This window comes from Nelumbo lutea, chromosome 2, assembly GCF_056320005.1.
Source record: "Nelumbo lutea isolate HS-2025 chromosome 2, American lotus-T2T, whole genome shotgun sequence".
Lineage (NCBI taxonomy): Eukaryota > Viridiplantae > Streptophyta > Magnoliopsida > Proteales > Nelumbonaceae > Nelumbo > Nelumbo lutea.
Genome location: NC_142685.1, coordinates 91,395,001 through 91,407,500, shown reverse-complemented (window position 1 = coordinate 91,407,500; position 12,500 = coordinate 91,395,001). Strand labels below are relative to the sequence as shown.

The following is a 12,500-nucleotide window of genomic DNA, read 5'->3' as shown; positions in this document are numbered from 1 at the left end:
CAAGTGCGACCGCGCATGCTGCTGAGGGCTCCCAACACAACGCACATCGCTTGCGATCAAGGGGCACTCAATAGACATTGTGTTGCAACGCGTGCATCATCGCACTCCCAGATCTCTTCTAGTGCACATCATTGTGCAGCAGCATGCACTATCAAGTAAAACCTTGCACATTGTGATGCACGTCACTATGCTACCATGTCGCGCTCGGTAAGCATCAATGTGCCTTCATGTCGCCTCTAGTGCATGCAACTGCACTACCCGTGCGTCATGGGTGACGGGGGGGAAGCCCCATAACTGCCAACGCTCGCCCAATGGTGCCCCCAGGGGGGAACCCCCCCAGAGTCACCACCCCCCCTCAAAGAGTACGTTAAGCTTTTGGGGCTCTGCTAGCAAGAAACATCACGTCTCTGAAAAATCATACTGGGGTTGTCTTGACATGTACGGCTTATATTGGTCTTAAACTTGACAAGTGACATTAGTTAGGATTGAAAAACGATGAAAATAATTAAAATAAATTTGTGGAGAAAAATATTAATTTTATTATCTTTTAATCACTAAAAATTACCAAAAATTGGGAAAGATCTGAAAAACTAATTTTGGAGGGTGGGGGTTGCTTTTTCACACCTACAAAAAAATTTGTGCACCAAAATAAGTTGGTTTCATGGGCGACGACGACGTCTCCACAGGTATAAAGCGACAACCCAGGCTTGGGGTGCCGCCGCAATCCACATCGGTCTGCTCCCCGAGCCGAGTGGCAGACCAGCTTTCACCGTTCCACATCCGACCGGGGAGCATCGCCGGCCCCTATCCGCTTCCCTTCCGACAATTTCAAGCACTCTTTGACTCTCTTTTCAAAGTCATTTTCATCTTTCCCTCGCGGTACTTGTACGCTATCAGCCTCTCGCTAGTATTTAGCCTTGGACGGAATTTACCACCCAATTGAGGCTACATTCCCAAACTACTCGACTCGCCAACAGCGCCTCATGGTGCGACAAGGTCTGGGCATGATAGGGCTCTCACCCTCTCTGGTGCCCCTTTCCAGGGGACTTGGGCCCGGTCTGTTGCTGAGGATGCTTCTACAGACTACAATTCAAACGACGGAGGTCGCCCGATTCTCAAGCTGGGTTGATCCCGGTTCACACATCATTACTAGGGGAATCCTTGTTAGTTTCTTTTCCTCCGCTTATTGATATACTTAAATTCAGCGGGTGGCCCCGCCTGACCTGGGGTCGCAAGGCAGGCTCCGTCAACAACGGATCCCTCACCAGGTCACACACTCGACACCCCAATGACAACACAATGTGCATGACGTCCAACGTTCCACCACCTAGGATTGAACCACCAACCGTCGTGGCACTTTGTTGTTGGGGGCCATCATTTGGGTAAACGCACGAAAACAAAGTGGGAGGCCAACATCTGCACCAACTCTCCAACACCAAATGGGGCAAGGGAGGGAGGGGCAACGATGCGTGATGCCCTGGTAGGCGTGCCCTTGGCCCAAGGGCCTCAGGTGCAACTTGCGTTCAAAGACTCGATGATTCATGGGATTCTGCAACAACTTAAATATACGCTATTGGAGCTAGAATTACCGCGGCTGCTGGCACCAGACTTGCCCTCCAATGGATCCTCGTTAAGGGATTTAGATTGTACTCATTCCAATTACCAGACTCGTAGAGCCCGGTATTGTTATTTATTATCACTACCTCCCCGTGTCAGGATTGGGTAATTTGAACACCTGCTGCCTTCCTTGGATGTGGTAGTCATTTCTCAGGCTTCCTCTCCTGAATCGACCCTAATTCTCCGTCACCCGTCACCACCATAGTAGGCCACTATCCTACCATTGAAAGTTGATAGGGCAGAAATTTGAATGATGCGTCGCCGGCACAAAGGCCGTGCGATCTGTCAAGTTATCATGAATCATCAGAGCAATGGGCAAATTTGAATGATGCCTTCCTTGGCATCTTCCGCATCCAAGAGAACGCACACTAGACATTTGCCGAGTGCATTGCACTATCACAAGACAATGCATGGCATCACGTTCTACATGTTCATGGCTGCCTCACCCCCTACATTGGGAGGAGAGAGACAAACTATCACTCGAGGGGTATCAATTCCATTTCTTAGGGTAGGCAACACAGGAACCACCCGCAAACGCCTAGATAGTAACAACTAGCTTGGGCGAAACTGAAGAAGAGGGGAAGGTTAATGGTTCCGACTACAAGCACTGAGCCCATCAACTTACGCACATCGCGTACACCTTCAGGCAGCCACCCCCCAAACCAACGACGCATCAATGACACATAGAATGGCTGAGGAAAGCAGCACCCAAAGGCCCCACAAAGCATGGAAAGCAACCACCAACATGAATCAACATCCGAAAAGGGTCACCAGAAGATCACAAGAAATGTGAGAGATGCCAACCGTGTTGCACCATTCCCACTCATGTGAAGTCCCCATGGGGACCTTCCATGCTTGAAATAGGTATGCCATGAAGGCACCATGGAGTGCTCTGGGCAGCATGCGGGGAGGCACCCAAAGCACAATTGCCAAACACCTTGCATGTCACCTAACCCAGCATCGCTAACCCACAAACGCGTGTTCACGAGGACGTGCGGGACGACACTATTAAGGCTGTGGCAACACACGCAGTGCTCAACACAGCAAGTGCGACCGCGCATGCTGCCGAGGGCACCCAACACAAAACAATCGCTTGCAATCAAGGGGCACTCACAGATGTTGCACTACAATGCGTGCATCGTCACACTCCTAGATCTCTTCTAGTGCACGTCACTGTGCAGCAGCATGCACTATCAAGTAAAACCTTGCACACTGTGATGCACGTCACTGCGCTACCATGTCGCGCTCTGTAAGCATCAATGTGCCTTCATGTCGCCTCTAGTGCATGCAACTGCACTACCCGTGCATCATGGGTGATGGGGGTGAAGCCCCATGACTGCCAATGCTCACCCAATGGCGCCCCCAAGGGGGAACCCCCCCAGAGTCACCACCCCCCCTCAAAGATTACGTTAAACTTTTGGGGCTCTGCTAGCAAGAAACATCACTTCTCTGGAAAATCATACTGGGGTTGTCTTGAGATGTATGGCTTAGATTGGTCTTAAACTTGACAAGTGACATTAGTTAGGATTGAAAAATGATGAAAATAATTAAAATAAATTTTTGGAGAAAAATATTAATTTTTTTATCTTTTAATCACTAAAAATTTCCAAAAATTGGGAAAGATCTGAAAAATTAATTATGGAGGGTGGGGGTTGCTTTTTCACACCTGCAAAAAAATTTGTGCACCAAAATAAGCGGGTTTCATGCCGAAAAGTATTGATAGAAATGGTTTTTCACTAATATTTAATTTATGGAAATTAAAATAATTACAAAAAAATAGGAAAATTTATTTTGTGGAAATGGGATTGCATGGAATCAAAAGGGAACACTCCCACACTAATTTTATGAAAAGATGAGCTAGTTTCATGCAAGAAAGGTGCACAAATATGAGTTTGGGACTGTCAATCAAAGTGGTGACAAGTGGGTGTGTATGGGTGATATGTTGAAAGAGCAACAATGGTCACAAGTGCATTGTGTGTGTGCACATCCCTTGCACCACGACACACCACATGAGGCACCAATTGCAATGTGGGTGTGCGCACCCACATAGTGCAAAATAATGCAGCATGGGGCGTTGTGTGCAATGTCAGCACATCCACCACGATGCACAACCACTTGCGCCCTGTGTTAATAGGGGTGTCTATAAACTACACACCTTGCAAAGGTGGAAGGTGGAATTGGTGCACCTAACACAAGTGGTTGTGTTACAGTCCTTCACCACACACGGTGGGTGTAGTAGGGCTGTAAACTACTACACGGTGTGTTAAAGCCCTGTCACTTCAAAAGTAGAAAGCACTACACATGTAGTGTTAACATGTTTAACACACACCATAGTAGTTTAGTGTTTTCTAATATTGGTCACCGCACGTGGAGGCACCACAGAAACCACTTGCACCATGACACACCATGGTAGTTTAGTGTTTTCTAATATTGGTCACCGCATGTGGAGGCACCACATTAACCACTTGCACCACATGACACACCACGGTAGTTTAGTGTTTTCTAATATTGGTCAACGCACGTGGAGGCACCACATTAACCACTTGCACCATGACACACCATGGGGGCACCACAGCACATCCACATATACACCCGCCAGCGCACGCCCACGCACGCCTGTCCATGCCCACATATACACCCGCCAGCGCACGCCCACGCACGCCTGTCCACGTCCGCACACAGCCACCGCTAACCTCTATGAGGATATGGTGGGTGTGGAGACATGGGATAATGGAAGGTTGTTCTGATGAGTTAGATTTTCCCAAGGGTGTTATGTTGAAAAGGAGGGTAGGTAAGGCTGTTCTGATGAGTTAGATTTTCACACCGACTCGCACCATGGCAGCCTTGTGCAGTCGACCGAGTGGGAGGGTAGCGTCGATAACCTCTATGGGGATATGGTGGGTGTAGAGCCATGGGATATGGAAGGTTGTTCTGAGGAGTTGGACTTTCATAAGCGTGTGTTATGTTGAAAAGGAGAGGGACGGACTTTGTTCTTGGCACACCATGATGCATGGGGGGAGGGACTTCTTTTGGAAACTCGCTACTAGGTGGTGGGACAAATCGTTGTGGGAAAAGAAATGTGGGGGGAGGGACGAATCGATGCGACGGAGCGCTAAATCTCAGTGGATCATGGCAGCAAGGCCACTCTGCCACTTACATACCCCGTCGCATATTTAAGTAGTCTGCAAAGGGTTCTACCCGCCGCCCGGTGGGAATTGTGCTTCAAGGTGGCCCACGTGGCTCATCCGTAGGGACCATCGCAATGCTTTGTTTTAATTAAACAGTCGGATTCCCCTTATTCGTACCAGTTCTGAGTCGGCTGTTCGACGCTCGGGGAAGGCCCCCGAGGGAGCCATTCCCGGTCCGTTCCCCGGCCGGCACGCAGAGACCCGCTCTCGCCGCGAGAGCAGCTCAAGTAGTCTACCGACAGCCTATGGGTTCGGGACCGGAACCCCCGTGCCTAGCCCTCAGAGCCAATCCTTTTCCCGAGGTTACGAATCCATTTTGCTAACTTCCCTTGCCTACATTGTTCCTTCGACTAGAGGTTGTTCACCTTGGAGACCTGATGCAGTTATGAGTACGACCGGGTGCGATCGGCACTCGGTCCTCCAGATTTTCAGGGGCCATCGGGGGTGCACCGGTGACGGGTTTGTCGAAGCCCTCAAAATTAGTACTAGTCCCACAATAAAATATTTGCAATAAAAGTGGTTCTAGGTCGAATCTCACAGGGAGCAAATCAGTAATCTCTTAGCCGAATGGATAAAGTAATTATGTGGGAATATTAAATAACTAAAATTAAAAGAATAACAAACTAAACAAACAAGAGAAAATCAGTCTTACCGAATTCTGGTTCAAGGGTTCGGGTTGAATCGATTGGCCATCGATCCTAGGTACAATTCAGCATTCTTGCAATTCAAGCATTTAACCTTAGATTTATTAGGATAGCCATAATAAACCTTATGTTTTCCTAATTCAGTTGACCAAACCCAGCATTCGATCAACACTTATCACCACTCAACTGGGTACGATAGCGTTCCATGTTAAACAATGATAGCATTAAGATTTGTGAAAACAGTTAAACCAATATAACAATAATTGAGATAGCTGCAATTACTGAATTTTGTTCCATCAATTCTTTTAGGTTGAACCATGTTAAAACATTGGTCAAAGGCTGTCACGAACAATTGACCCAAAAAGATATCAACCTAATTGCTACTTGTACCATTATTCGTGACAATTACGGATCACCGAAATCATGGATAGCAGTAGGAAAATCAACATTAATTCAGTTTGTCAGACTAATTAACATTAATATCCAATAAAAAATGTGCACAAGAACCAATGAATACTTGAATTAAAAAGAAAGAAAATAAAGTAACTACAGAACCTCACAATGACACAATTGAACCTCCCCCCTTGAACCAGAAAAAGAAGCTTAGCTGCTCATGATCTGCGCAATCTCCATGCTCTTCTTCTCCATAGCCGAACTGCCTTCTTGCTTCTTGGTCTTCTTGATGATCTCTTGGATCTTGGAATGAGTGATTCTTAGAGCTGGTTCGCCCCCCTCTTTATATAGCCAAAGGAGAGGGCAGTTTTCCAACTCCTTCTAGGAGATCATCTTATCCTTAGGGAGTTTTGATCTTATCTTGAACTAATCATATCCTATCTCTTATCTAATGCTCTAATCTCAATCTTCTTATCTCTCTAGGATTACATTCAAGAATTTAGATCTGATAAAACTCTCTCCTTGGAGATTACATTCGAAATTCGGACTCTTAACTCTTGAATTCGAGTTGGGCTTAAGTTGTGAAATGGGCCTGGCTACGAACTTTCTCCGACTTCGGGCTCGTTTTCGTACTCGATGCGGGCCGAATCTATCAAAACCCAAAACATAAAAGTTGTGGGCCTTCCTTTCTTCTTTCTAATGCTTCTTGAATTGTCCAATTCGGTGTCCGGAATTGAGAGTTAGGCCCAGACTACTGACTATCGCCGAAACTGTGCAAAATCACCCGATTTGTCCTGTTTTCTTCAAATTGCCTTCTTTATTGCCCTAAATCGAAATACAAGAGTAATGAGTCCATTTAAGTGCTAAATAAATGTAAAAGAATGAATATTAGGGGATAAAATTAGGGTTCGTTTTGGTCTCATCAAATCCCCCCACACTTAAACTTTGCCCGTCCTCGGGCCAGGCAAAAACTCAAGTAACACAAGAGAGACTAACTATTGATTTTCAATCTTTCTTTTTCTCTACATGAGGCCTGATTCATTTCATGCTTTAGTTCAGACTTGGTAACATTTTCCTTTTCATCTCTTTCTCCCCTTTTTCTTGTCCAAGAGTGATCACAAATCACCATTCCTCATGGTCCCAAGTTAAATCAATAGTCAAGGAGACAAACCTTCCAGGGCTGAAACTCCTTGGACTGCACGGGTGCTCATTGCTTTTAACAAACCAATTCAGCCAGATGCAATTACTTTCCTTTGAATCAAAACAAGGTGTGCTTATTGCCATAAGCTTGCTATGTATCACATCTTCACCACTTAGTGTGAATTCCTAGGATCTGAAGGTGAGAATGGGGTTGGGGTTCTAGGGTGAGTGCATCTTATGCTCCATCTCACCCTTGCCTTCTTTTCAAGATGTGAGTGCATTTTATGCTCCATGTCACACTTGCTTTCATTTCAAGATGTGAGTGCATTTTATGCTCCATCTCACACTTGTTTTTTGTTTCTAGATGTGAGTGCATTTTATGCTCCATCTCACATTAGTCACGATTTTAGTTTCAAACTCCCTTTCTCTCTTTTTTTTTTTTTTTTTCACAAGAATCACAGGGTTTCACCGCCTGATCCATGAAGTCATTGATCGTGGTCTCTATATGCCTAACACAGCAAGTTCTAGAATAATCAACCCATGTTTGACAGATAATTATGTGAAAACCAATCAAACCCTTATGCATCTTGCCTATTGATCGATTAAAATCATGAGGTACCATATGCAGCCAAGAAAGATTCAGTTAGTCATACTTGCATCCTATCTTATCCATTCAACCTAAGCACATGATTCCTAATAAGTTGAAATCGTTCAAGGATAAGTTTCTAGGGAGCAGAAATTTCAAGAAGGTAAGGTATCCCAAATTTCCATCAGATTTTCGTAATCCCCCCACACTTAAGTTATACATTGTCCCCAATGTATGTGATTATGCATAAAGTAGAAGGATTTGGGGGTACTTCCCTATTTGTCTTGTTGGGTTCCTGCTAAACACAAAAATCAAAAACCAAATGAAATAACAAAATTAACTAAACACAATGGGTTGCCTCCCACAAGCGCAATTGTTTAACGTTGTTATGCTCGACGTCCTCCTTTGCTACTTTAGCTCTCGTGGTTTTAGCTTTCGGTGTGCCCCCCTTCCATCCATCATGGGCGGGTTCAAATCTGGAATAGGGGCCTTCATATCCAATTGTGAACTCGATTCTAGCTCCTCATTCATATCTTTTTCAAAAAATTCCTGCACAGTTGGATCAATAGTATCAACCGAATGGTCTTCATTTGGGTACTTCATAGCTTCAAAAATATTAAATTTAATAGTCTCCCCGTCACATTCGACAAAGAGGGTACCCTCATCCACATCTATTTTGGTCTTGGCCGTTTTCATAAATGGCCTGCCTAATAGAAGTGGGGCTGAACTTTCGATCGTGTCCTCCTCCATCTTCAGAATGTAAAAATCAGCTGAGAAAATTAAATCGTTAACCTGCACCATTACATTCTCAACAATCCCTTCTGGGAAGGCGTTAGAACGATAAGCTAATTGGATAACAGCTTTAGTTTCCCTTAAAGGACCTAATCTCAAAGCATAATAAATCGAGTATGGCATGACACTGATAGATGCACCTAAGTCTAGCATGGCATGCTCGATTTTCTTATTGCCAATCGCACAAGGTAGGGTGAACATACCTGGATCAGCATGTTTTTCTGGTAAGGTCCTCTTGATCATGGCTGAAACGTTCTCTCTAACTCTTGAGTCCTGCACCTTGTCTTCTTCTTGTCTTTTATCCACCTTCCTTGGTGAGGTAGGTTCTAGCTGCAGTTCCTTCCCGCTTCTCAGCACCACTGCACTTACATTCTCCTTGGGGTTGACTACCGTTTGTCATGGTAGTTTCCCGGAGCTCTGCACCTCCAACTTGCTAACGGTAGTGGCAAGTTGGCTGATTTGGTTCCCCAAATTCTGAATGCTGGCTCTTGTTTCCTGTTGAAATTGCTGAGTATTAGTAGCTAGAGCCTTAACTATATCTTCTAATGACATACCTGAATTCGAGGGTTGGCCTTGCGCTGTGATGGGTGTTGAAAACTGGGGTTGTCGACTGAAAAAATGGGGCTGGTATTGCTGTTGTCCTCCTTGGTTTCCGTAGCTTAGGTTTGGGTGATCTCTCCACCCCGGATTGTAATAATTGGAGTAGGGGTCATACTTTCATTGGGGCTGGCCTGGGAATCCTCCTACGGCATTGACTTGCTGCATCGAACCATCTTGCAATGATGGACACATGTCCGTAGGATGGCCAGGAATAGAACAGATACCACACACCCTGGCAATTTGTACTTGTCCTGCAGCGAGTTGTCTTACCAAAGCAGTTAGGTCAGAAATCTGATTTTCTAAATTTACATGGCTTACCTCATTAACCCGTCTAATGGTACCGTCTGTCCTAGCACTGAACTGTTGTGAATTTTTGGCCATGTTGGAGATTAACTCCCTGGCCGCTTCGGGTGTCTTGTTCACCAAGGCTCCTCCACTGGCTGCATCAACCATACTTCTATCCATGGGTTGAAGCCCTTCATAGAAGTATTGGATTAACAATTGTTCAGGAATTTGGTGGTGGGGACAACTAGCAACAAGTTGCTTAAACCTTTCCCAATATTCATATAATGTCTCACCACCAAACTGCCGAACTCCACATATTTCTTTTCTTATATTCGCAGCCCGGGATGCAGGAAAATATTTATCTAAAAATATCCTATTCATTTCATCCCATGTGCATACAGAACCGGGAGGGAGAATATAAAACCAATCCTTTGCTTTATCTCTTAAAGTAAATGGAAAGGCTATGAGTTTTACCTGGTCCTCGGTCATACCGTGGGGTTTCATGCTTGAACAGACGACATGAAATTCCTTTAGATGTTTGTGAGGGTCCTCACCTGGAAAACCATGAAACAGAGGTAATAATTGAATCAAACCAGATTTTAGTTCAAAGGCTACCTCAAGAGTGGGGTACGTGATGCATAAAGGTTGTTGGTTCATAATTGGTGCAGCCAACTCCCTTAATGTCCTCTCTCTATCAACCATTCTTTCTACTTCTTCGAAGATGGGAAGATCACAATCTGAATTCACCTTCTTTGGTGAATGATCCTTCCTTTGCTTTGCCTCCTTTCTTAAACGACGGGTGGTCCTCTCAATTTCGGGATTGTACTTGAGTTCACCTCGTTGAGAAGCACGAGTCATAAAATAAAAGAGGTTAACAAGAGGAAGGTAATAGCTAAGAAATTAAAGTTGCTCCCCGGCAACGATGCCAAAATTTTTGACGGGTTTGTCGAAGCCCTCAAAATTAGTACTAGTCCCACAATAAAATATTTGCAATAAAAGTTGTTCTAGGTCGAATCCCACAGGGAGCAAATCAGTAATCTCTTAGCCGAATGGATAAAGTAATTATGTGGGAATATTAAATAACTAAAATTAAAAGAATAACAAACTAAACAAACAAGAGAAAATCAGTCTTACCGAATTCTGGTTCAAGGGTTCGGGTTGAATCGATTGGCCATCGATCCTAGGTACAATTCAGCATTCTTGCAATTCAAGCATTTAACCTTAGATTTATTAGGATAACCATAATAAACCTTATGTTTTCCTAATTCAGTTGACCAAACCCAGCATTCGATCAACACTTATCACCACTCAACTGGGTACGATAGCGTTCCATGTTAAACAATGATGGCATTATGATTTGTGAAAACAGTTAAACCAAAATAACAATAATTGAGATAGCTGCAATTACTGAATTTTGTTCCATCAATTCTTTTAGGTTGAACCATGTTAAAACATTGGTCAAAGGCTGTCACGAACAATTGACCCAAAAAGATATCAACCTAATTGCTACTTGTACCATTATTCGTGACAATTACGGATCACCGAAATCATGGATAGCAGTAGGAAAATCAACATTAATTCAGTTTGTCAGACTAATTAACATTAATATCCAATAAAAAATGTGCACAAGAACCAATGAATACTTGAATTAAAAAGAAAGAAAATAAAGTAACTACAGAACCTCACAATGACACAATCGAACCTCCCCCCTTGAACCAGAAAAAGAAGCTTAGCTGCTCATGATCTGCGCAATCTCCATGCTCTTCTTCTCCATAGCCGAACTGCCTTCTTGCTTCTTGGTCTTCTTGATGATCTCTTGGATCTTGGAATGAGTGATTCCTAGAGCTGGTTCGCCCCCCTCTTTATATAGCCAAAGGAGAGGGCAGTTTTCCAACTCCTTCTAGGAGATCATCTTATCCTTAGGGAGTTTTGATCTTATCTTGAACTAATCCTATCCTATCTCTTATCTAATGCTCTAATCTCAATCTTCTTATCTCTCTAGGATTACATTCAAGAATTTAGATCTGATAAAACTCTCTCCTTGGAGATTACATTCGAAATTCGGACTCTTAACTCTTGAATTCGAGTTGGGCTTAAGTTGTGAAATGGGCCTGGCTGCGAACTTGCTCCGACTTTGGGCTCGTTTTCGTACTCGATGTGGGCCGAATATGTCAAAACCCAAAACATAAAAGTTGTGGGCCTTCCTTTCTTCTTTCTAATTCTTCTTGAATAGTCCAATTCGGTGTCCGGAATTGAGAGTTAGGCTCAGAATACTGACTGTCGCCGAAACTGTGCAAAATCACCCGATTTGTCCTGTTTTCTTCCAATTGCCTTCTTTATTGCCCTAAATCGAAATACAAGAGTAATGAGTCCATTTAAGTGCTAAATAAATGTAAAAGAATGAATATTAGGGGATAAAATTAGGGTTCATTTTGGTCTCATCAACCGGACACCGCGCGACGTTGTCGTCAACCGCCGTGTCCTAGTTCGGGAATTTTAACCTGATTCCCATTTGAAGCTAGCGCTGATCGCGCTGTCTGACGGGCTTCCCCCGTCTCTTAGGATCGACTAACCCATGTGCAAGTGTCGTTCACATGGAACCTTTCCCCTCTTCAGCCTTCATTGTTCCCATTTGAATATTTGCTACTACCACCAAGATCTACACTGACGGCCGCTCCGCCCAGGCTCACGCCCCGGGTTTTACAGCGACCGCTGCGCCCTCCTAGTAATCGGGGCCTGGCAATAGCCCCGATGGCCGGGTATGGGTCGTGCGCTTCTATGCCATCAATTTTCGGGGCCAGTTGATTCGACAGGTGAGTTGTTACACACTCCATAGCGGATTTCGACTTCCATGACCACCGTCCTGCTGTCTTAATCGACCAACACCCTTTGTGGGTTCTAGGTTAGCGCGTAGTTGGGCACCATAACCAGGATTTTGGTTCATACCGCATCGCCAGTTCTGCTTACCAAAAATGATCCACTTGGATCTCTTGATTCCGTGGCATGGCTCAATGAAGCAGCCACACCGTCCTACCTATTTAAAGTTTGAGAATAGGTCGAGGGCATTGCGCCCCCGATGCCTCTAATCATTGGCTTTATTTGATAGAACCCGTACCTGGGCTACAGCTATCCTGAGGGAAACTTCGGAGGGAACCAGCTACTAGACGGTTCGATTTTCTTTCGCCCCTAAACAGAAAAGATAACTCTTCCCGGGGCCCCCGCTGACTCTTCCAAGTGCAAGTGCCGTTCACATGG

At 44.6% G+C, this 12,500-nt stretch overlaps 1 pseudogene; it reads right to left on the bottom strand.

Moving 5' to 3' along the window:
- Positions 1–12,362: 12,362 nt before the first annotated feature.
- LOC148871842 (25S ribosomal RNA) overlaps positions 12,363–12,500 on the bottom strand; it is a 1,598-nt pseudogene continuing 1,460 nt past the window's right edge.